This window comes from Ambystoma mexicanum, chromosome 4q (genome assembly GCF_040938575.1).
Source record: "Ambystoma mexicanum isolate Mex_15411 chromosome 4q, UKY_AmexF1_1, whole genome shotgun sequence".
NCBI classification, from domain to species: domain Eukaryota; kingdom Metazoa; phylum Chordata; class Amphibia; order Caudata; family Ambystomatidae; genus Ambystoma; species Ambystoma mexicanum.
This window is the reverse complement of record NC_090928.1, coordinates 141,384,422-141,410,362: the sequence shown is the minus strand read 5'-3', so window position 1 is coordinate 141,410,362 and position 25,941 is coordinate 141,384,422.

Genomic DNA, 25,941 nt, shown 5'->3' with positions numbered 1-25,941 from the left:
ATATGTGGATTTTTATCAATAGCAAAATCCTTTGACATTCTTAAATAATTAAGCCTTTACACCAGAATATACTTTAAAAATAGGTGATTTTTCTCTTCATTCAGGCAAAAGCACATTTAACTTATTTCTTTTCAATTTGTTTTTCCTCTGCCGCAAATACCCATTTTAGTCAGCTGTAGTCCTTCCCTTGAGTGCTGTAGTGGTTTGCAGCATGGATACATGTATCATGCCTTTGTTTGGAGTTTCTCTGGACAGCTGACTCTTGCTATGTGTTGCAAAGCTTTCAACCCAGTCCCTGGTTTGCTTTTCAAAGGATACTGTTGCCAGGAGCTGTCATTCAATGAGGCCCTGTTCCACTGAGCCACAATGGATGATCCTGAGCATTTCAGTGCCTTTTTGATCATCATGGTTTATGAGAAATGAATAGATTTGGCACCAAAACAGCACTCTCTAAGATTAGGAACATGTCATTTTAAAAGGCATTTTCGGTTTTCAGCACAATCATGCTGTTTCCTTCACTTTTCTCCATGTTGACTGTGGCAGAGCCCACTGGCATGCTCCTGCAGTGAGGACTCTGTTTTCACCCCACCTGAACTGTGTGTGGCAGGGTGTGCAGCCTTTTTCTGGTTGTGACACAAACACAGTTTTAAAGATTTTGGCGCGCACAGGAGTCAGCGCGGCCATTTTGGGCTGTGTCTTTCACCATTGCAGTAAAGTGATGTAGTGAGGCAGATTGGAGTGGGTCAAAATATCCCACAGTTGAATCATATTTGGACTCAAGATGAAGAAAGATTTCACTGGAATTATATTGGGGTACAGTCTGCCCAGAGACTCCAGCCTTTGGGGTGAAGATAAAGATTTTCAAGGAGGGAGAAAGATCTTCCTCTACGCATTTCAAGGAAACATTTAAAAAGGGACCTGAAGGTTGTCAAGGCCTGTCTGCTGCATAGAGACTGGTACCCAGGACCCTGTCTTCTGGAACAGTCAGCCCTGCAAATACACTTAGGCAACCCATCTGCCTGAGCACTTACATCATGCTCATAGGCTCTGGACGAAGTCCCACAGCAAACAAAGATCAAAAGAAGCAGCGTTGGGCTCTGTTTACTGCTTTGAACTGCTTTCAAGCCAACTCGCTCACTCGCAAATTTAGTTTTTGAGCCACTACACGACTCAATGGTGCAGCCTTTGACATTCTAATAATTTTGGAGCACTTTGATCCATTTCAAGCTTGTTTCCATATTCTTCAAGACGAAAAGTTGTTGCTGCTGTCAAACCGTACTGTTTCTTTGGACCCAGTCGAAACGGTTCACTTCTACAATTGAATCACTGCATCAAAACGCTTTGGAGCCATCGAACCGAGGGGATCGACACACAACTTGTATCCAAGAGTCCGCTGAGTCTCAAACTGAGTGCTGCTTGTTGAAGCGCACAGTGTCTGCCTCCCATCAAACCGACTGTACCATCTCAACACCCATTCGATCTGGCAGAAAACACCTACAAGACTCACGTGATGCTGTCAAGTCCCCATAAGAGGATTTCAAGGTATATACTGTGGATTTGTCCCGGTAGCCTTCTTATAAGGGCCATATTAACAATGAAGACCCCACTTCATACCTTTTAAAAAAACAAATACTTGAACATGAACATTGCTGCAAAGACAAATTACCAAAATTACTGAGGCATTCAGGCATGTTGTGGCTTATAAGAATTCTATAACATAACATCATACATCTGTCTTCATCTGAAAGTGCTCCTTTCACCCACAATTCTGCATACTCAGTGTATTACATTTCAGGGGCTTCTGGATAGTGTTTTCTATTAGTTTGTATTTTTAGCTTTATTCAAGCTATGTATTTTTAATAGGACTCTGGTTTAACGGTACTATTTTGGATGCTTTCTTCCTCGTTCACATCCCTCTTGGAGACTATTTACAAATACACCATCAATGAATATAGCCCCATTCGTTTTTTGTGAAATATTGTGTTGCTAACTCGAGGGAGGGCAAAGTTATAGGGGATATCCAAAAACACTTGTTTTCCCATTCTATACTGTCAAACAGCTGGATGGATTCTTGCCAAATGTCCATGAAGAGCAGGCGTCTGGTCCTGAAAGTGTGCATATCAGGTGGCTCAGGGGTTACTGAAGCAGGCCCACTGCCCAGGTCAAAGAGGCCAGCGAGTATGGCCATACGCCATGCCCTGTGGCCCTTATGGGCGGCTTGGAAATTCACAGGATTGTGCCAAAAGCAACCACTTGTCAAGGCTCCAGGCTCTGCCCCGTTGGCCCAACAAGTGACTGGGGAGAGTTGACGACAGGGGCAAAGCCTCTGATACAGGCAAATTAGCCAAAATGCATAACTATAGGATTGGCCCACTGGCCCCATCGAATGGGTCAACAGTGCACCATACGTTGCCAAAGACTTTGCCTCGAACAAAGTCTGCACTGGGCATATTTGCAGGCCATGGCCAGTTGGTAATGCCAGAATAAAACTATATTTCATTAAACAGTAAACAGTAAAAACATTCAGTGAAAAAATCATTCAAATGGACGCTATTGTTAAGATTCCCTTACAAAACACGGTAATTCATTGAATTTAAAAACATTGAAAACATTTCTTAAAGGGATGTTATGTTTGTAACACAAAAAAATAAAACCTAAAAATGTTGCAATTTATGATTTTGAAGGCAACCAAAGTTCTTCACCATGCTCTATAACACTATTTTGTGGATGTTTTCATATGTGCTTGCATCCATTAAGGGGCTTCCTGTCCACATATCCCAAAGGCCGAATTTACAAGCGCAAGAAAACAAGTTACTGCTCTGTCTTTTGCTGAAAAAGATAGCCTATTTAAGGATGCACTTATACATGATCTAGCATATCTTTTCATTGTAAATACTCATGATATGAAATGATTTGATATTTATAACACGCCTGTACAAAGTGTTTGTCAGCGCCACAAGACAAGGAAGGGGGACAGAGGGAAGACAGGACAACGATCCTACCAGGCCTTGTGTCATTCAGATCGTGCAAGTATGACAACAAAAGTGCAAAGGGAAAAGGGAGAGGGGGAACTGCAGGGGAGAGGGGAAGGGAAAGTACAGCTAGGGCAGCATGGCTGTGGGTAAGTGCATGGATGCCAGGGAGCAGTAGGAGTTTTAGTTATAGCCCCTAAGTGCGCAGTAGGCCCCGAGGCAGTTCAGGAAGACTGGTCAAGGAGGGGCCTGGTACCCTGTGAGACTCTGAGGGTACCCGGATACCAGTCAGGGCAGGCTGACAGGAAGGTTAGCAAGGAAGAGGGAGAGAGAAGGCAGAGGAGAAAAGGAAGGTCTTGCGCAGCTTCTGGAACTTCAGGTAGTCCGGCTAAAGTTTGAGAGGGACAGGGAGGCCATTCCAGAGGGAGACACCTGCAGAGGAGCGAGATCTACCCCCATTCTCAGCTTGGAGAAACGTCTGACCTTTAGAGAGTTCAGGGTAGTTGAGCGAAGAGCTCTATAAGGAAGGTATATCGGCAGAGAGAGTATAATATGGTGTGGGCCCCGGCTCCGGAAAGCCTTGTGGACATTTCAAAGGGGCTTGAACTTGATCCTTGCAACCACCGGGAATCAGTGGAGAGATTTCAGGGCTGGAGAGATGTGGTCCCTGGGTTTGAGGCCAAGGATCAGTCTTGCAGTCCTGTATTGGATTAGTTGAAGGGGGCAAGAGTAGAGTTAGGCAGATTGGGAAAGAGGCTGTTGCAGTAGTCCAGCCTGGAGAGAACCAGAGCTCCGTAGACAGTGAGCTTCTGGGGGAAGGTGAGGAAAGGTAGAATACCTCTGAGGAGGTGCAGCTGGAAGTGAGCCTTCTTGGCAAGGTCCGTGATGAGGCGAAAAGGAGAAGTCAAAGACACAGTGCTTGTCTAACATCCATTAAAATATAATTCTTGATATTTATAGCGCAGACCCAGGAATCAAACCTGTGTTGCTTCGTGTCGTCTTGATTCCAAGGCGATCACGCTGCCCCTTGAGCTATCCTCCCGAGACAAAATGGATAGAATTTTAAAGGAGAACATAAAACAAACATTGCTCCTGACACCAAATACTCTTTTACGTATTATGTTGTAGTGACCTCCACTAAATATTATATGGCACACCTTCACATTTCATCTGCTCTACCAGTAATGTCCCAAATTATGTCATAAGTGATGGCAGGTGTGATTCCATCATGTATGTCCTAAGCATGCCTTAGTTTCCAGTGATATTGATATCAAATGTGATGTCATAAATGCCAACATATTTGATGTAAATGGTGATTCACCAGTGACTTCGTAGTAGTATTCATGGGCTGCACAACAATGGGCTCAGATTTAAGATGGCGCAGCTTACAAAACCTGCCAAATTTCAGTTTTTTTTTTAACCCATCACCTTAACGTAACTTCAATTTAAGTTTTTGCACTTAAAATATAGCTATGTATCTAATTGTATTAGTACATTCTAGTGCCTAAACTACTATTTGATGTCAACATCTATTCTGTACACTCACCATTACTGTTATTCTTTTCAACCGGTCCGATAGCACAGCGAGTAGAGCGCTTGCTTTGACATCTGTGCAGAGCTTGCTGACACAGGCTATATAAATATTAAATTATTATTATAAATTATTAACCATTCAACTGGGGAGTTTCTCCATTTATCAAAAATCCAAATCACCTCTACTTTATTTGCAGTTCACTGTCTCACAGGCTCGTTTGAAAACTGCTAAAAGCAACTAATGCATTTTGATGTTTTCTTGAATCAACTGTAACTGTCTGAGAAACTCATTGTTGCCGTAGGCAAGTGCACTGCCAGAAGCCACAGGTTTGCCAAACTGGAAAACAAACTTACTGTAATAGGGAAAACAACCAGGAAACTATTCCCTTTCCACTATGCACCCAGATTCTGGAACTAGTTACCATCGCAGATAAAACCGACTCCTCCATCCTACACTTAAGAATGGACCTGACAACTCTACTCTTCATAGAACATCTCACCAATAACTGACCGCTCAATTCAATGTTCCTTCTCCCATCCAGGAGCTTCCTGCCTCACCCACTCCTTCACCTTGCTTGTAAACCATGGGCTGTGTTTCCCTTATGTACAGCTCTCCAATCCTTCCTAGCTCGGCTTATGCTTTATAAATTCCATACATCGGTACATACGTATATACATACATGCAACTTTATTGTACCATTATTTTTGCAGTCCACAACTGCAGCCAGAATATACTGGAATAGCTTGATAACAGACCCCACACACTTCAATCGTATGTACATCTTGACTAATTTGATTTAATGATGTATGCTCTTTCTCTCCTACTCACTCTTTCCATGACAAAATAAATACTTAGCCAATCCCAACCAGGCAAGTAATACTCTTTTCATATTACTAAATGCTTAATCTGCATACTCCGGTCTGCCATTGCAAGTGTCATATTATGCAATGTCGTGCTGATTATGCTTGATTTATGCAATGCAATGCTGGACGACTGTCCTTCATTGGCTTACCCCAGACTGTACCTGTGCTTAAAGGCCATGCCTACTGCAGTTAAACAATTCATAAATAATAAATAACAAACCACTACATCATTTGTGATTGATTCAGAACTGTTAATGATATGAAAAGGTAGGGATTACATAGATTGCAAAAGTGAAAAAGCCTATCATGCTTGTTTTATATAATGTACACATGCCCCTAGTCTTCGTGTCAAACAAGGCAATATTTTCAGATCTTGACCTATAATATTAAGAATCAACCCTGACTAAAAGATGCAATGAAAATCAGTGCCGACATTGCTGCTTCCTGAGTGAATGCATATAAAAAGTATTTTGTTTAAACAGTTCCAAGCCTAAGGTTATGACAGATATGGAATACAAACGTCTGCTCAGTAATTGGGGATGTCACACACACTAGCGAATTAAGTTAGGGAACCTTTGGGTCCTGTTTAACTATGATTTAATTTGATTTGATTTGATTTTAATATTTCTAACAAATATGAGGTCAAATACGCTGTGCTAGACCATGAATGCACTTAAAAACCATGCACAGAACTTCAAATAGGATCCTCTGCTGTACTGGGAGCCAGTGGAGACTTCTCAGATATTGGGAAACAGTTGACTTTCTTGATAGGGTGAACATCAACCTGATTGCAGAGTTCTGTGGAACCTGTAGTCTATGTATTTGAAACCTTTGGACACCCATAAGAAGGGCATTACAGTAATCTAGTTTAGAATTTGTAAGTACACCAACGCCCATTAAACAATCCTTTTCTCCAATAAGTGGCAGCAGAGGCTTAATGAGTTTAAGCTGATAATACACAGACTTGACTGTTTGGTTGACTTGTAGCTTGCAGTCCATAAAATACAGCCAAGGTTCTTCACTTTATCAGAAAAAGTTGTCAGTACACCTAACAGGGATGGGCATGGGATTGATTGCAGAACATCTCCTAACAATCTTTTTGGGCCGAGTACAATAACCTCTGTTTTTGGCGGGTTTAGTTGGAGCTTGTTCTCCAGCATCCAAGCTTTTATCTCATATGCACAGTATAGGACTCAGTCCATTGCCTTCTGCGGTTGCTTGAGCCATACATACATTTGGGTGTTGTCAGCATATGAGTGATCCGTCCTTATGAGCTACAGATAGTCCTCTTTTTAGGGGCTGGGTGGGTGAGGACAATTAAATACCAAAACAGCAAATTCCCACAAGCCAGCTTCCTATACTTTTCACTAAGAGCGAGTGTTCACAGATACCAATGCATCAGGTCATGATAACTCCCTCCTCAAAAGAAGGGCGAATAACCATGTAGTTTATCAAAAAATATACATATTTTAATTTTATCAACAACACATTGTACTCAACATTATTGTGCTAAAAACAATTATACAACAACACCATTTGGAATTCATTCCTCTGTTTGTATATGACTTGTCTATCTGGACTAGGAATTCATATACCAAAACCCTTTCTGTATCCCACTAGGGGGTCTGTGTGTTAACCCTCAATGATATTATTTATGCCCTCCCTAATTTACATGGGCAAGGAGAGTGTACCCTCTCCTTGCCCATGTAAATTAGGGAGGGCATAAATAATATCATAAATAATATCATTGAGGGTTAACACACAGACCCCCTAGTGGGGTACAGAAATCGTTCGTTGTCCCTTTCCCCAGCACTTTTCACGTTAGCCACCCTGTTCTCATCTTTGACTGTCCGGGTCTCACCCTAGCCCCTGGCATCTGCGTTGCTCCTTTGGGAACAGTCAGTGCCACCCTGGAACAGCGGAGCTATCTTCTTGGGTGTCGGAGCAAGAGAGGGCTTGTTCCTTTGTGCTTCTGCTTTCTTCACTGCTTTTGTGTCGTCTCCTTCTTCAGAGGAAGTGCTCGGGGAGCAATTCCGCCTGTATAGTCTACCTAAGCACGTTGGTAATTCGCTTGTCTCTGCTTTGGGCTATACTGGGAGGGGTCTGCTCCTCTACCTCTTTTTTCACTAGCCACAATTCAATGCTTTATCTCCCAGGGTGTGGAGTGGTTGAGAAGTCCTGTTCCACGCTTACTGGGTTCATCGACCGGTGCTAAAGTCTGTCCTGTATAGATTTGCCAGCCGATACGCCCTGTGTACGTAGGATGCTTGTGTGGTGTCCGGGTGGTGTAGGCTCCCGTTGCTCTGCAGTGGGATTTCAGTCTGTGGTCATCCCAGTTTAGAGTGCTCAGGAGGGGACCCGAGTGCTGAGTCCGTGTTTACCCCTCTTGGGTTGGGTTCACCACGGGGGAAGCACCGCTCTGGTCGCTGTTGGTGTTTTTGAGGGGTAATGGCCCTCCTCCTGAACCAGGGGGAAGTTAGTTTCTTCTAGGCAGGGGACGGTGGGATTGCTTACAATTGTATGTTCTGAATCTGTCTCTGAAAGGTCTGCAGCACCTGCTACATTGTGGCTTTGCTGCCACACTGTTGTTTAGTCTTGTGCCGCCTTTTGCCAGAAATGGGTGTTGCCGCTTTTATTTGTGGTTATGGCCCACTAAGCTATTTGCTCTAATAGGGTTCTCTTGGGTCTTGGCTAATGTTCCCTCTAATTATTTTTCTCTAAGTGCGGACCTGGTTGCCTTTCGTGCGCACTTTATTTTCCATGTGCTCAATTGACTCACGAGGTATGCCACTTTGTGCGCATACATAGTTATTGAGCTACCATCTCCGAAGAGAGTTTGGAGAGGAATTGCCCCTTCCAAACCACTGCAATTCTTTAGTAATCTGCATAAAAAGTGCATCTTACAACACTTTTTCCAAATACATAGGTTAAAAAAATATATTTTATATGTGATTATAAAGATAACTCATCAACCAGTTCAAGACCTCAAGATGTGCCACAGTAGCTAGCAAAAGTACTCCTGTGCAGAGAGAAATGTGTGCTTTATGTCAATGGAAAAGCACTCATGTGTATTGCAAAAAAACAAATATTGCTTTTCATAACTAATGTGGCCATCAAAAATCCGACCGGATACAATATTTGCAGAAGGAATAAAGGCAACTAAAAGGAATGTGTCAGAAAACATGCCAATAGGAGTTCATGTGCCACTTTAATGAAGTTATTCAAGGGCCAAATGAGAACATACCTCTCATAATTTGTTTAAAGATGATAATTGCATCAGAATAACTGCACCACAAATATGATGATCAAAATTACCTAGCTTCTACTTACTATCCACATTATTTTGTCCTCTAGTTACTCAAAACCAGCCTTACAGCTTAGAGACATATACACCATCCATTTTTAATCGCTAAAAACAGAATAATTTGCCCAATAAAAAGGGGAAACAATGAACACATAGGAACCAACCCCAGGCTTCTGCCCACAAAGCTGCACTGATATTTCTTCGAATCAGTGATCAGCAGAGCTGTGGCATAGGAAGGAACTCTAATAATATTTCTGACCGATCTCAAGACGAATTTCAAGGGCAACAAACATCTTTTAGTAAGCATAAAGTATTCCTGTTGGCAAAGCTAATTACTTTTTTACTTAGAAAGAAAATTCTTATCAGAGCCTTGCTTGTAGACCTGACATAAGAAGTAAAATGACTGGGCACATAATAGTTTTTCCCACACTTCCTCACCACAGCTTAGACAAAATCCAACAAGAGACTTACTGAGGTTTCTTATAGAGGCTTGTTCAAGAAAATTACATGTTTATGCCTTTTAGGTTAATAGAATAAATTCTGAGATGTACAACAGCTTGGGAGCCTTCTTCTGTAACTAGGGGTCCCTCTGTAATTCCTTGTTATCAGTTAAACAAGATGCAGGGGATGCTACAGTCAGTAAACACAGAACACATGTTTAAATTGAAATGCCCTCAGCAGCTGAGCATGGAAAGAAACAGAACGTGCAGTTCTCTAGACGTTTACTAGAGTTTCCTTTCCTCCAGCAAACGTACACATTTTCTACACTGTACTGTACTGCCAAAACATCTGACTTGGTTTTTGAAAGTTACTGATTTGTTCATCACCTGCAAGGAGTGTTCGCCTGTGCCCTTTCATCCGTACCCTTCCCCAGTTCCTGTGTTAGCCTCCAATACTAGCTGACAGGACACCGTAAAACATGAGAGATTGTAGCAGTGAAACACTCACTGAGATATTTGCATACCCATAATACTTTGCAAGCAAAACATATTTTGTGCCTCACTATGACATATACATTTTAAGAAAATGTCATGAATCTGCAGGCACACGTTCATTTTGCAGAGCATACAAGATCGTTTGCAACTTATTCCTCCCTTATATTGTTGGGTAGGTTTATACAACTGATAAGTGAAATCATTTTTGTATAGCATCGCGTTACAATATAATTTGTTATGGTCTATGCCAAATGCAACTCTGAAAAGGATATAGATTGTGTGAAATGCATTCTACTGTCTGAATATCCATTGCCCTAATACTACATACAAGTAATACCTGGCATAGCCCATACCCATTATCCCTTGCAGGCCAAGTAAGTGATATTGCAATGTTGCTCTCCACTTATAGGGTAATGTTAGCAATGCTAAAGTAGGCGACGCTGAGCATGACACTGGTCTAGTCAAAATTCTTAGAGGGCAAATTAATATTTGAGTTTTATAATGAGTTAACATGCAAGGGACCACTTCAAAGCGCTTGCGTGACATATGTACTAAGAATAGAAAGCATGGGATGAGGTTACACATCTAGGTAGCTTGTTTTCCTACAGTCAGTATCCTATATTTGAGATGATAATCAGGTTCCTTATTGTGGGTGATGCTTTTATTATTAATATTATCAGTGTATTTATTGAGCTCAGACCTGGCTTTGGGAGTCACCAGAGTGCTTTGCAATCGTAGGGGGAAGAACACAGTGAGGGCAACAGAGACAAGGGAGTGGGAGCTAACAGGGGAAGGCAGCAGCGGCCAATTTGCAGCAAGAGATCTACAAGAAACCAGGGGAGGAGACAGTGGGGGGCAGATCACAGAGTTTCAGGTACAATGGTAAGTGGAGGGTGTGTGGACCTATGTGTTACGGAGGAGCCATTCATTGAAGAGGAAAGGCTTGAGCGCTTTCCTGAACGTAGCAGCAATAGTGTAGGTCTGATGTTGATGGTAGGAGGTTCCAGAGTCTTGGAGCATAGTCAGAGAAGGCTGTTCTTCTTGTTTTGTCCTTCCTGCACCGTCGGAGTTCAAGCATTCCCATTTCCTTACTTCTGGTGGATTGAAGGCCTCTGGAGTTGCTGAGTTACTCGGTGAGGTAGCTTGGGGACTTCAGGGTGACGGACTTGTAGATGATGCAACATGATTTGAAGATAATACAGGCTTGCAACGGGAGCCAGTACAGTGAGAGGAGGTTCAGGGTTCCAGAGCCCTTTCATAAGTGGTGCTGCAGCATGCAGGACACATCTCAGGGGTGACAGGGTAGTCGCTGGAAGGCCTTCCAAAAAAGGAAACTTTTATAAGGCACGATGAATAACAGAAGTTCTGGTACTTGAAAGCTAATCAAATTACAACAAACATAAAATAAGTGGATGTAGGCACATGTCTGGTAACCTTTCCCAAAGCCAAGAGAGGAAGAGTCAAGGTTATCTGGTAATATCTAAATATGTTTTTGGGGTAGAGTTTATTGTAAGCACGTGGTAGACTAAAGCATACGATTTATGGGTAGGGAGGGAACAGTAGTTGGTTAATGTGAGCAAGCATATCTCAGTAAGATTTTTCTGTTCATGGAGCCACATTTTCATATTCCTTTTTACCTCTTGTGGCTACATTCTGTTTTTAGGTTTTTAAGGTCACGCGTGCATAGTAGGGTAATGTAAATGAGCTACACCAGAATATCATGACTAGTTAGTTATTTTAGGAGAAAGCAAATGTAAGGTAAATGCTGTGGCTTGTGCCTTACTAAATCTCTTTGCATAGGTGAGAATTGCCTATGTGCGCTGCTAAAAATCTTCTGAGCGGCACCCAGAAGGAAGCTGGGCAAGCGCACATGCACACAGCTTAGAGGGAACATTGGTCTTGGCAGCTGTTTTCTGGGAGGGCTCCTTTGTGAGGGGGCCCACCGCGGGTTGTTCGCCCCTTTTTGAGGCAGATGTGGAGCGATTGTCGCTCAGTGCTTTTTGCCGTTACGCCATGGGTCTTCTTGTGATTGGAAAGTGGGAGGGTGGGGGAGGGGACCGAGGGTGAGTTGTACCCCTTGTGTTATGTTGTGTTTTATTTTATTCTGGGGGTATTTTTCGGATAGGCTGCTTCACTCCGCATTGCCCTCCGGTTCTTATTGTTGTGAAAAAAAAGGTGTCCGCTCAGCTTTTGGCTTAATTGTTTGGTGCCCGCTCAGTGAACATCAGGGGCAGGCAGCAGCACTTTATTTTCTCTCCCTTGCTGCCCCTCACAGTCCCTATCCCCCCCACCCCCACTGGGGTCTTTACTTTCTGGAGCATGGACCTGCAAGCACTTTCCTGCACCACCTCCCTCTCGCCTTACCGGCTGTGCTTTATAAGCGGGTCGCCTGCTGGAGGAGAACCTTCTGTGTAATCCTTGCTGATGCTGTGCGGCTAGCAGCCTTCTCAGGCCACTCGAGCCGTCTCCTCAGAACCCCCCGCTCCGGACTGGTCTACTTCATGTGTCGTATAGCAAGAGGCAACTCACAGCGTCAACTGCTGCATCGCGGCGGGAGATAGGGCGGGCCGTGATAAGTGACGTCCAGGCCGCGGTGCAGGCACAAGGGAGGAGGTCCGGCCAGCCTGGGTTCTGGAGATTCACAGGGTCCAGTGTGCAGGCCACACCAAGGGGGCCACAGGAGGCCAGGCGGGAGGGGTAAGGGGAGTGCGCTCCTCTCCACAGGTCCAGGATTTGGCGGTGTATCGGGGGAGGTCTGCAGAGGAAAATCCAGGGATAGCTCGTACCACTGCAGTGCTGCAGTGAGGTGGCGAGCTCACAGTGAGCGTGGCTTAATGCGTCTGGTGCCGGTGAGCAGAAGAGGGAGACCGGTCACCACATACCCATCACGCAGGCTAGGCTCCGCCAGCATATCCCATGCCAAATGCAGTGATCCACGGAAGCCCCCCGATGCTGGCGCCTCAGGTAGAGAAGGATGAAGCTGAAGTGTCACTACAGCGGGGAGGCCCTGCACTGGAGTCTGATAAGTAGGGGTCCGCCTCGTAGATGGCGCGGTCATCAAATCTAGGATGACAGGGTTCCTCTGGCGTATGAATAGGATCCTGTCAGGCCTCCCAAGCAGACCCCAGATGCCCGGGCCGGTGGGCCGTGCCGACCAAGGATCGTAGAGCTTTTTTTATACTTTTAAAAAGGGACACTATTGTCACAGTTAGTTTGAAGATGTGATATTAGATAGGCATACATATCTGTGCATCTGATGGAGGATTGCATATGAGCTAAATCACCCAATAGGTCTTAACTTGAAATACAGTTGAAATCTTTCTTTTGTCGAGGCATTTGCACATTAGTATTTACTATGAGCTCCGACTTACAACACACATCTGCACCTTTACAAAATTATAAAACAGATGTATGAAATTCCACAGCAAAACAGCTCACTTGAATGCAACCCAATTGATTTCCATTACTGTTTAATTTTCATTTGTTGTAATGTATCTTTCATCTCAAATCATTGCTTCGGTTTTGTGCAGAAATTAAGTGTTTTAGGTAATAGTCCCCCTTCACTAATGACCTTTAGTGGAAACCCTTTAAACCTATTTTGGCATCATAGTCAGCCCTTTGACCCCATACGTTTACTCTCCTGTTATGTTTTTGGCTTGCTATCTTTTTTCCCATATGTCCTACTATCTTAGTCTTTGCTAACTTTGTGATCAGTATTTTAGTTTTGTTGTGAATATGCTTGCTGCTTGACAATGTTGCTTTGCACACGTATTTGCTGTAAGGTGCCCAAGGTTATATGTCGACCAGAGAAGCATACACTGACTATTGCCACACACAGGGTTGGTATTGAGATGGTGAACTCCACAGCACCATCTATCATTTTGCATGATGGTGAAGAGAGCATTTATTAATGTTAATGTTATGTTAGTGTTAAAGGATATTTGTACCACACACTTTCACCACAGGAGTGGTCCCCTGGCACTCCAGCAGCTCTGAAAAAGGGAGGAGGGGGTTGGGTTAGTGGGAATAAGCTGGAAAAGTGCAAGAGAGCATTGATGTGCTGTTGGCAGCCTCAGCCCGGGGGGTCCGTTGGCTGGGCTTGGGGTTGTTATACAGTTGGTATACATTGTGTGCTGTTGTGCTATGTGTGTCTGATATGTGTGGTATGATTTGTTGTTGCAGTGTAGTGAAGTGTGTGCAGATTGCTGTGTTTTAGGCTTGTGGTTGTGTTTGGTTAGAGTTTGAGAGGTATATGCAGAGGGATTAAATTGTTAGTAGATTGTTTAGTTGACATTGCTGTCCTTGCAATTATGTCTAGGTGTGATGCTTGCTCTCATTCACTATTCCATCTGAGTGTGGTACTTGCTAATTTTCGATATTCTGTCTAGATATGAGGCAGGCTAGTGATCACGATCCCATCCAAGTGTGGCACTCGTCATAACTCACAATTTCATTTAAGTGTGGCACGTGCCAACATTCACAACCCTGTCTAGATGTAATCCAAGCTAAAGTTAAGAATTCCATCTAAGTGTGGGTCACGCTAACATTCACATATCCATCTAGATGCGACGCAGGGTAAAGTTAAGCATTCCATCCAAGTGTGGCACATGCTAACTTTCATAGTGCTGTCAAGCTTTGACACAGGTTAAGGTTAAGAATTCCATCTAAGAGTGGCCTATGCTAACATTCACATTTCTATCCAGATGCGACGGGACCAAGGTAAAGATTTCTATCTAAGTGTGGTGCATGCTAACATTCACATTTCGACAGAGGCGCATTCTAAATTAGAATTAATGATGCAGCAAACATCTGGCATGCCAGTAACGAACACCCCAAGTGAGCGACTGATGAGGCAGCCTGGGAGTAGAGGAAGGTGAGCAGGCAAGCGAGCATTAGCTGAACAATGTTTAAGCAATGAAAAATGAAAACGGAATGGCTATTCAATAAGCCACCCCTAAATACATCGAAGAACTTTGCATGGGCTTTCAAAGTGGGCTATGATCTTACAGTGAGTACTCGCACGGAAGCCTAAACCTTGCCTTCAACAGTAAATGGGAGAACACCCTAAAATGCTTATCAGTGTGTACTTGTTAAGAAGCATCGAGTTGCACTTTAACCTTTCAATTTATATTTTGCAATTCTACACAACCTTTGGCAATGTTAACAGTTTGAGCTTTGGTGTAGACATGGCAAATGCATCTTTGCCAGATGCTACACAGTGGTATTACCTGGCCATCAGTTCTAGCAGCTCCAAAATGTGGGGAGTACCTGGGCACATAATAAAAGTGCCTGGCTTTGTGAATGCTTGTTTTGAGCAGGACTTCAGTGAAAGACACGCATAGACCTTATAATTCGAGTGGCTTAAGGCAGACCTGGTTAAGGCATTTTTGTTACACCAGTTGCATCTTTACAGCCCTAATTAAGTCATTATCTCTAAGAAAACTGCTTTCAGAAAATACTGGCAGTCACTTTCCCACTTCCAGGAGGATGTGTTTTGTGCAGGGAGTGGCAAGAAGTGGGTGAGGATGGCCTTAGGGCATGGCCATGGCCATTCAATGGCTGTGAAAATAACCATGCAACACCTACAAGCTGTGTGTCCCTCCTCATATGTCATTTCTCCCTAGCTGTACTCTAATGCAATAGTTTAGGCTTCTGATGGTGCTTTTCTGCCACCTAATGGTCAAGATGAAAATAGGTATTGCCCATAGGTACCTTCGTTAAAAAAGGAATGCCTGAGAATGGAATTCATGAAGTAGTAGCACAGATGGGGATTTCTGCTAGAATTCTGCCTGTACAATGCCATATGTTATTATGTTTTGTTTATGTTATAAATATGTAAATAAAAAAAGAAGACTACAGAAACCTGATTGAAGAATGAAGCCTCCTACAGAAAAGAATATTAGGATTCTTGCAGAGACAAATAGCAGCTAGATATTTTTTTCGAGATTGGTTCAAACACACACACACACACATTCTCTCTCTCTCTCTCTCTCTCTCTCTCTCTCTCTCTCTCACTGCTGGACTAGTAGTTGTTAACTTGAGAAAACAGACAATCAATCCGAGGTGACGCATGAGTTTATACCAAAAAGAAGGTGTACTTTGTACGTCTCAATTAGAGATCACAATTTACACAAATGTGACCTACCGTGAAAGCCATATAAACGTGTCTGCTTGGAATACAATGTGGTTCATTTTAGATATTGTCGTTATAAACGTGTCTGCTTGGAATACAATGTGGTTCATTTTAGATATTGTCGTTACTTGTTCTGAGAAGTTAGAAGGTCTATGATCTAGGAAAAACCAAGAATACCCTGTAGTAGAAGTTTCAAATTCAATCAGGTTTAGCACTTTAAGAGTTTGTAAAAGAATCCTCTAGTAGGATAATTACTCAACAAGGGCAAATGTGAGTGGGCTGAGGAGCTTAGGCAGGGAAGTGGATTATGTAGTGTTATGACACCATGCACAATGACCTCCTCAATAGCAGAGCCAAACATGCAATACCTACAGTGGCCCTACAGAAATTATAAAGCAAGTACTACACTGTTTGCTGGATCCCACATAATAATCTAGAAAGTCCTAGTTGCCTCAAACAGTTCTATGTCTCCCAGAGTGCTTCTGAATAAAAGGCACAGTGATTTCTAGCCATCACAGAGTCTGCTTCACTGCAACAAACATATTGCCCTCATTCCGACTTGGTGGTATGGGGACTTACCGGTCTATTCCGACCATTGCGGGAGCGGTAAGTCCCCATTTTAAAAGCCATTCCCGATTCCCATTCGAGCCCCCATAGGGCTCAATGGGAAGGCGGCAATAATGGTACCGTAAATTACGGTACCGTTATTGACCCGGTATCCCTTTGCGGGTCCCGTCATTAACGCCTGATAAAACCAGGCGTTAAGGAAAGACCCGAAGTGGGACCTCAGAATAGGGCGCAAAGGGATTAGCGGCACCAGTGTCGTTACCGGTGCCCGGTATCCCTTTGCACCCAGCTTGTAATGAGGGCCATTGTCTTCCTACAGCGCACCTGTATTCTGCCTGTAGATGAGGGAACCTCTAAAGAGAGCACTCTTAAATAAAATGAACAAAAGACCTACCTACTTATTGATGAAATTCGTGTCCCTGGTGCTTCAGAAGTCAACGTGAGGCCCAGAATGACTCTCAGTGGTGGATGTGGCCTTTCTTTGCACCTAACCCCTGCACGAAGAGGAAAGTCAGCATGAGAAGTGACTCTTCATCCTGGCTTCAGCTTCCTCAGCCAGTGAAACCCCTGCAACGACCACTGCTGATGGCAGTGACCAGGTATAGTTTTCCTAGTGTGCTTAGAGCAGGCAGTTGTTTTCTCTCCCGCAGAATGTTCATGGCACAGTCCATATGGCAGCCAGAGGAGGTGCTGGGCCATACCGCAATACACAAATTACAGGGCAGCGACAGCCACCCTATAGTTAAGGTGAGTCAGAGACACATAGGAACCTCTCAAAATTCTATTGTTAATAACTTTTGATTCGAGCAATGGATTTGACCGAAATTGCGAAAGTGATTAAAAGTCTGTGGGCCCCCCCAGAGTGCAAAGCTTCATAAAGATTCACTAACAAATAAGAATGTTATTAAACATAAAAAAATCCAAAAGTGCGGCTTACTTCCAATTCATTTTCCCATAGACAAAAAAGGTCAATTTTTTCCAAAGCTCACAGCCCAAACTGCTGGATGGATTTGGACCAGCTTGGAAACAACTTGGGCATGAAGCGTTCAAAAGAGTGCTTTGCTTGATTTGGGGTTATTCTGTGCAGTAGTTATTTAAATATTTGACAGAGAAAGGGGCGCCCCCCCCCCAAAAAAAATAGAGACATCTTCCATGATGCATTGCAGGATCATAGTTTTCAGAAATGAAATGACCGCCATCTTGTTTTTCTCTCGAGGTCATGGGAAAATGAAACGCAGTAAAAAAACTATCTGCAGATCAAAAACATACAAAATATACAAAATGCTATCACGGTAAAGGTGGGGGATGGCTTGAGGTCCCTGATTGATATTTATGAGTTGGAGGGGTTGAAGGACCGATTTGCAACACAAAGCTTTCCGTAGCCTTGGCTATAGCCATGAATAGCCGACATCTGAAGGCAAACTGCATCACAAAACAGTGTGCATTGTGGGGGGAAAGGGAGAGGGCAAAGGAGGTGAGGAGGCCATTGGGGCGAATGAGGGAGCTGGCACAGATGAGGGAGGCACTTGATGAGGTACTGGGGGTGCAGGAAAGCATTTATTTTTTGCAGCTGTTTTGCCGATATTCACAGCAATATAAAAGGCTATAAAGGTTTACAGATAACCGCGGGTAGAAGTAGTTCTGTTCCTTCGGCTACATATTTTGTGGTGTCAGTGTTTCATTTTTTTAAAAAAGTTATTTCTATAGGTATAGTGATGTCAGGGGTGACCTGGCATTTTTTGTGACTCTTATTTTTTATTGTGGCTGTGTGTTTTCAGGCTTTATATATGTTAGAGTTTGGAGAAAAAGAGAAGAAATAAGTTTAACAAAAAATGTATATAAAACGGATCAATCAAATTCTATTTGTAGATGCCCCGTACAATGTGTTGTAGCCTGTGTGTTCCTACTTATGGTATTATGTTGTCTGGCTGTGGAATATATTTTTACCCAGTTTACAGTTATGTATTAATCTATGCTTGCTTTATTTTCAGCTACTTTATATGAGTAGTGTTGTACTGTAATGACATTTTAAGTTGTATTGTAGTATAAAGCCTGAAGGGAGTCCCCCTTTTCATCCAATTTATGTAACTGCGGTTATGATGAAATCAATTAAATGTAACTGCGGGTATCATAAAAACTTGTTATTGTCTATTTTAGTGTATTTGTGTATTTACACTGCATTTTCTTCATCAGTTAGGTGTTCTGAGTTATGTTTATAAAAATTGGACATATAGAACTGTATTCGCGGCTACTTCGTAGCTAACCAGTGCTCAGCTTTGGTATTCATGGGGAGTGGAGGGTGCTGGTATGTGTGCTAGGGACTCTTGTTTAGAGTTTGGCTTTGTGTAAATACATTTTTTGATTTATAGTTTTTGTGAATAGCCATACGTAGCAGCAAATAACTGTGTTTGGGTCTTCTATAACGCCTGTATAAAAAGCATGTGCATAGGCATGTCAACCCTTTTTGTCTTTTCATTGGTTGTCTCTGTAGGTGCAGCTATATTTATAGCTGCGTATATAAATATACATTTTCTGTGCAATAATCATATTGTTTTCTGCATAATGTAGCACAGCGTGTTATCTGTGTGTGTTATTTTGTGTGTTTAGGTGTTGTCTTTTCTTATTTAAAGTTTTGAAGGTTGGCTTACTTTGGTTTTTAGTTTATAGAAAATGTATGTGTACCCGCAGCTACAAGTAAGCTGTGTAGCCGCATTGAATATCCGCGACTACTTTTGATGCTGAGCATGGTTTTGTATGTGTCTCAGTGTTTCTAATTGGCTGGTGTTAATGTTGTAAATGTGTACTTCATTATGATAGGTTGCAGTGAATATGTCGGCCATTTTATTAGTTTTCTTACAATATAGTCCTCTTTTTCTGGTTTTGATTTTGGAAAGTATGAAACTCCCCATTGTGTCTACTTTTCTCATTTTGACTGCAGAACTCACAATGTGCAGTTCCTGTTACCAGTGATAAAATATTATTGGCATTAATCAGTTGTTTGTCATTGTTTTGTTGAAAGTTTGATTTGATAATATGTTGATAATGGGGCTTTGTGTTTTTTAAGTTTGTTGTTTTTTACTGTATTTGTTAACAATTAAGTGGTCCTTCTGTATATATAGAACATGGATGGGAATAATTATTGGAAGTTGTTTATTAGGAAAGAAATTGAATTTTAGTGAGGTGCATGATATAGAATCATGAAGTATACTTGTTGCATTCAAAATAAAAGAATGCTCACAGCAGTAGAAATGTGATTTATCTACAATGCTTTTTTAATCACTTATGGTGTGTGTTAAAGTGATTTCTGGGGTGAGTTTGTTTTAATAGTGTTTTATTTTGCTGGTGTGGTGTGATTGGAAAATGTGTGTTTTAAAAAAGATTTGGTTTATTGAAGTGTGGTACTGTGTGGTTATGTACAAGAGAAAACACATTGGGCCTCATTACGAGTTTGGCGGTAGCCATAGAGCTATTAGCTCAATGGCTGCCGCCAAACCGGGCTCGTTCACCGGGTTCCCAGAATGGGGAATTACCGGGCCATTCCGAGTTCGGAGGGCCCGGTAATTCCTCGCTCTGGGAACCCGGGCCCGGACCTTCCCCATTCCCATCTGAGCCCCCATATGGCTGAATGGGAATGGGAGAGGTAACTAACAACTGGTCGATTACGACCGGCCCGTTGTTAGCTCCCTCTTCCCCTCGCGGGACCCGGTAACGACGCCTGGTTTTACCAGGCTTCCTTACCGGGTCCCGGGAGGGGACCTCGTAATCAGGTGGAATGGTGTTAATGGGCCTGCCACCATTAGCGGAGCCTGTTAACCCATTCCGCCTGACTTGTAATGAGGCCCATTGTGTTTTTTTGTTTGTTGTTTTGTGAAACATAGGGCCTCATTACACGGTAGGCGGTAACCATGGCGCTATTAGCGCCATGGTTGCCGCCGGTATTTTACCGTGTCCGCCTTGATGGATGGCAAAATTACCGCCCTACTCCAAGGTGAGCGGGGGCGGTAATTCCCCATTCACCAAGGCACTTCCCCATTCCCATTTTTGCCCCCATAGGGCTCAATGGGAATGGGGAAGGAGCTAATTACGGTACCGCAATTAGCATCAAGGTCCTTTAGCAGGGCCCGTTCCTTAACGGCTGGTAAAACCAGCCGTTAAGGTCGGGTCCTGCAAAGGGACCTCGTAGTAAGGCGGTAAGGGTTTACCGGTACCGGTGCCCTTACCGGTACCAGTAAACCCTTACCGCCTACCGTGTAATGAGGACAATAGTGTTTAATTTCAATGAAAATATGTTTGATTGGTGTTATTTTAATATAATATTCATAAAGAATTTAAGAATTGTGTTAGTTGTGCAAACTGCTATGACGAACAAAAGAAATGGAATGGATTTGCTGGTGCTAATTACCTGAATAAATGCAGGCGCAGTATGTGTTCAGCAATTATATTTTAGTACACAAATTAAAGGTTGTAACCTTTTGGGATGGTTTCTTGGAAGTTTAGATGTGCAACAGTTTAAAATAGGAAACACCTGATTTGTATTAATGTTCTTGTTACTGTACTGCTAATTGACATTAAAATATTGTTAGTTGTCAATGGCAGTATACTGGGCATACTGGTTCTTACATGGAGTTAAGGCAAATATTTGGTGTGCCCATAGTTACAGGTTCTGACTAATGTGAGGGCTTTAATAAACACCCTGGGGCATTATCTGATGCAGGAATGCGCCCTTGGCTTTTGTCTTATTGTTATGCAAACTCCTATTATGTAAAAAAGAAATTGAATGTTTTTTTCTGTGCAAATTGCCCCAATAAATACAGATGCAGTATGTGTTAAGGAATGCTATTTTAGTACACAAATTACAGGTTGTAAAATGTTGGCATTGTTTATTGGAAGTTTACATGTGAAACAGTTTAAAATAGGCAACACCGTTTTTGTTTTAATGTTCCTGTTGCTGTACTGTTATTTGATACAGAAGTACTGGCAGCTGTCAATGGCAATTTACTGGGCACACTGGTTCTTCTATGGAGTTCAGGTAAATATTCAGCATGTCCATAGTTACAGGTGACCAATGTGGGGGCTTTCATAAAGACCCTGGGACACTATCTAACACAGGAATGCCCCCCTGGCTGTGGGTTTATTGCTATTAGAATTGTGTTCCATTAGACTGCAGTAGTAATAGTGTCTTTATTTACTTGGAAGACAGACCGGAATTTGGCAACTAAGAAAGATTTCTGCCAGGGAAATGAATAGAATGTTTGTTCACTCTTTCAATTGTTGCTTTTTAATACTGAAGGATTATGTCTCAAACTAGCACTTAATGCCGTTTGTTTATTCGTTTTACAATGATTTGAATGATTACTATGAAGTGGGAGAATGGGACAAAAGACTCCCCCCCAATCCCCTCGTGCCCCTGGCCTAGAGGATCGCGGCCCAGACACCCGCCACGAGAGGAATTTGCCTATTTACCAGACGACCAAATACCCTGGTACAGGAACATACGGATGTGCCCACCAGCCTGCCACCAGCCTGCCCTGCTCAAGCTGACACCTGCGGCATGGATGAACTCGACTGAACCATTCAACAGTAAATAAACACATCGTTAGAGATGCCATGACGACCTAGCCAACGGTCAGAACACCCGTGCAACCATGCACACTGGACACTCCCACACCAATCCACACGAAGAACATATTCAGTGCTATGACGTAGGTGACGGACACACCCACTGACGCGCATCTTTATTATTTTTCACATAGGTTTTTCAAAATGCAGAAACGCAAGACGCACAAAGAACTCATCTAAAATGCCTGCTGACGCTTCTCCTAACCCATGCATTGTGATGAGAAATGCAACGAAGATATGATACTGGATATGAAGCAATATGATACCGTAACTTAAAGTGCCGTACATTCAACATCCCCACCTATGCACCAGGCCCAAGTAGGCTGCAAGCAAGAGCCTCCACGAACATTGAACGAGCAAGAGTACAATTGCTGACCCTGCAGAATGAGCCCAGCGAGAACTGACAGCCAAGGGGCCAATGTTGCAACTCGCATGCCACAAGCCGAAGCCAAGGTCACACCTGCAAACTAAGCCAGAGACACAGTGGAAAATACAACATTAAATGTGCAGAATTCTGCCTCAACCACGGTCTCTCCTCACGTGACCAAGCCGAACCTGACAGGGTGCCAGCCCCACGAAGGAGAAGTCGCCTGGGTCCCACGTCTGGGACACAGGCTGCAACAATGAAATGATCCAATGGACACCTACAGCGGTGGGAATAGTCTGCTCTCAAGCATATGAGCAAATCCACGCATTGGGGCACTCATCACTGACGCCACTAACATTAACCAATCATCAGGGGTCTTCGTGTAACAATTTCCATGTATCTAATAGAAGGGACAACCCAAGTATACCACCTGACTGACCCTTAACCACTAACAATCTCCTCTATACGTGTGCTATACTAACCCTACCACTCTATCAACCAATCCAGAGTGGCGATAGGTTTTTTGCTAACTTTCCCAGGTGACGCAAGTAGCGCGTCATACTGGAGCAAAAAGGTGCCTGCGAGCCCCACGAATTTCGAAAGTCAGGACGGACGCGTACGATCCTAGACGATCCTAGACCCATCCCTGCCGTTGTTCAATAAACAGCAGAACCACCTTGCTTCTTGTGTGTGCCTCATACTCATTTTTGGGATACGCGGGAGGAGTTGGGGCCTCCCTGCCCGGAGTACCGCGGGCCGCCCAGCCGACCCCCAGGAGAATTTTCCCCCCGACAAGTTGGAGGCACTGCTGAGATCTGTTTAAGATCTGCTTTTTATTTTATTTTTCCGAGTGCTCTCGTTGCGAGGACGCCCGGCGGCGCGGCCCCCTCTGCCGCTGCCCCCTTTTGAGGACTACAGGACCATCGCGGAACTGCGAGAAGACCGGACAGCGCAATCCGGATATTGGCCTTCGGGAGCCGGTTGAGAAGTATCCCGCCCGCGGTTGGCGAGTGTCCAGACGTGGTCCAGACGAGGGGAGGTGGCGAGCCGCTTTGAGGGGTGCACGCAGTCGAGCGGCCCCGCATCAAGAGAACTTGGTGAGTATGCCACGCCCAACAAGCAATGTGAAATTGTGAGGGAGGGGGGAGGAATAGAATACGGGAGGTGGGAGGTTTTACACAGGTGCGCGGCAAAGGTTTGATAAATTAGTGTTGACGGTGAAGTGAATGGTAGCTGGACAAGTGCGAGAGCAGTCCGCTACGTTACGAAGAAGGAGGGGGCGGAGCACGAAAACATTACGTGCGGCAGCTCGTAGACACTGATTGGCCTAGGTCACGACCACCTGCAAGGGTGTGTGTGTGTGCGGTTTCCTACGAATTGGTGATTATTGATCAATGAATAGATGAGGATCCCTATTGTTCGAGCAAAAAACTCGATAGATAGATGACGTTTCCCTGTAGGCGGTAGCTAGCTGGTTGCCTAATACGGAAGATAATTGGCTGGTTAAGCCCTCCTGTCGAGGGGCGTATCACACGCGAGGTGACGCAGCGTGTGCAGTCTGATTATATTGTTGATTACCTTGTTCCAGGCGTGACAAGAGGATAGCTGTGGGGTTAATGGGGGTAGATTGCAAACTTATTTCAAACTTAAAAAAAAAAAACCCTAAAGAACTTACCGGTATTTTTGGAAGAGGTCGGTGACGTCACCAGTAGGGCTTTCATAGGATATCTCAAGCACAAGGCATTTTTTGGAGAAGTGGTGGGGAGGAGAATAATGGTAAGGGAGTGGAGACGGAGATGAACGGTAACGATTAGATCGGGGCAAGGTGACGAGAAGGACGTGGCCGCGCACGGAGAACGCCGGCCATGACAAGTGAAGAAAGAGGAGGAGGGGTGAATTAAAGTGGGATGGCTGTATAAGAACGTCACACAGGGAACGCAGCCGCAGGGGGCTACGTGCGCCTCGGCCGTAGGGGGCCGTAACGGTGTTAGGAGAAGGAAGAAAAAGAGAGAAAAGAATATACAAATGCAAATGCTATATTTTATTATTTTCTTTTAGCGGACAATCGCAAGTCCCCATAATTGCGGGGCCAGGTAAAAACATCTGAAATTGTACAGCGTACATTATTAGCAAGATAACCGCTACCGTATAGAGGGAGGATAACAAGTTAGTGCTACTATGTCATACGGGACAGGATCGGGAGGGTGGGGGAACACCCTCACTACCCCGCTACAGCACATATGTAAAACACTGTCACCCCATAGGGAGAAACTGATCAAATACAGCATAGAATGGACACAGGGGACGGACAACAAAATGTCGACACCATGGCCGCCTAATGGCAGTTTCGACCCATATACCCAACACTCACTATTAACCCATCTGCATAACACATACAAGGGGAAGAAGTTGACACACCACGTGGAGGTGTTTAACTTATGGAGAATGTTCCAGGGGTCCCGACCAGGACCAAACGGAATGTTCACTGTGGGGGAAACAAAGGAAGAGAAGAAGATTAAGGAGGAAGAAGAGAATGGGGAAAAAGAGAGTGAAGGCACACAGTGCACGGGGAACGGACAAGAGGGAGGAGAAAAGAGTTGCAACCTAAACGAAAAATAAATAAAAAAGGAACAGAGCGATGACATGCCCCTAGTGAAGGTAGTGAAAAAAGAGGAAGGGGAGTTATATCCTTTAACGGAACTACGAGAAATAGTGAGAGAACAATTAAGGGCGGCTGAGGGGTACTCGAACCCGGCATACATCCCACCACCATATACAGCTACAGGTGGCCACACGGGAGGGGAGCGGACAAGTACGGCGGGGCCAACTTATACGAAGATGCCCGCAGGGGAGGGGAGGACTAGCGAGGAACAAATAGCAGCAATAGGACATGATGAGTGGGTAGCTGCGCAGGTATTATTAAAATTACGAGGTTCATTAACAGGAGAAGAAAAGGAGGTAGTAAGGAAAATGGACGAGGATAACGAGAGAAAGAGCGAGATGAAAGGGGAAGGGGGAAAAAGAAAGGAGGAAGAGCTATCACGAGGAAAAGAAGAGATTTTGGAGGAACGATTAGCAGAATTAAGAAATGAGCAAAATGCCCTGATCAAGCAGCTTGAGAGAGAGGAAAGAGAGAGAGCACGGGAAAGGAAAGAAAGTAAGAACGAGTTGGACAAAATGAGGGAACAAACTGAAGAGCGAAAGAGAGAAGCTGAAAGAGTAAATGCAGTAGCCCGAAAGGGTATCCCGAGCAGCACAGCGCGACAAGAAAAGAGAGGAAGAAGAGAAAGAAAAAGAAATGGAGATATGGAAGAGGAGAATACTATCAGAAACGACCAAGAAATACGAAGAAGGGAGGATGATAGAGACATATTAGAGCGGGAAAGAGAGAGATGGGAAAGGAAGAGAGAAGAGGAAAGGATATTGGAAAAGATGAGTAGTGAAGTAATGGAGGAATTAATAAAGAAAAGAGAGGAAATTGGTAGAGAGATAGCGGAGAAAAAAGAAGGGGAGAGAGAAGTAAGGAGATATGTACGCAGAGACACAGAAGTAGCAACAACATCAGCACAAAGGGGAGCAAGTGGGAAAGAAGAAACGGGAGGAACAGATTTAATAGACTTAAAAACAGTACCGATTAGGGGGAAAAA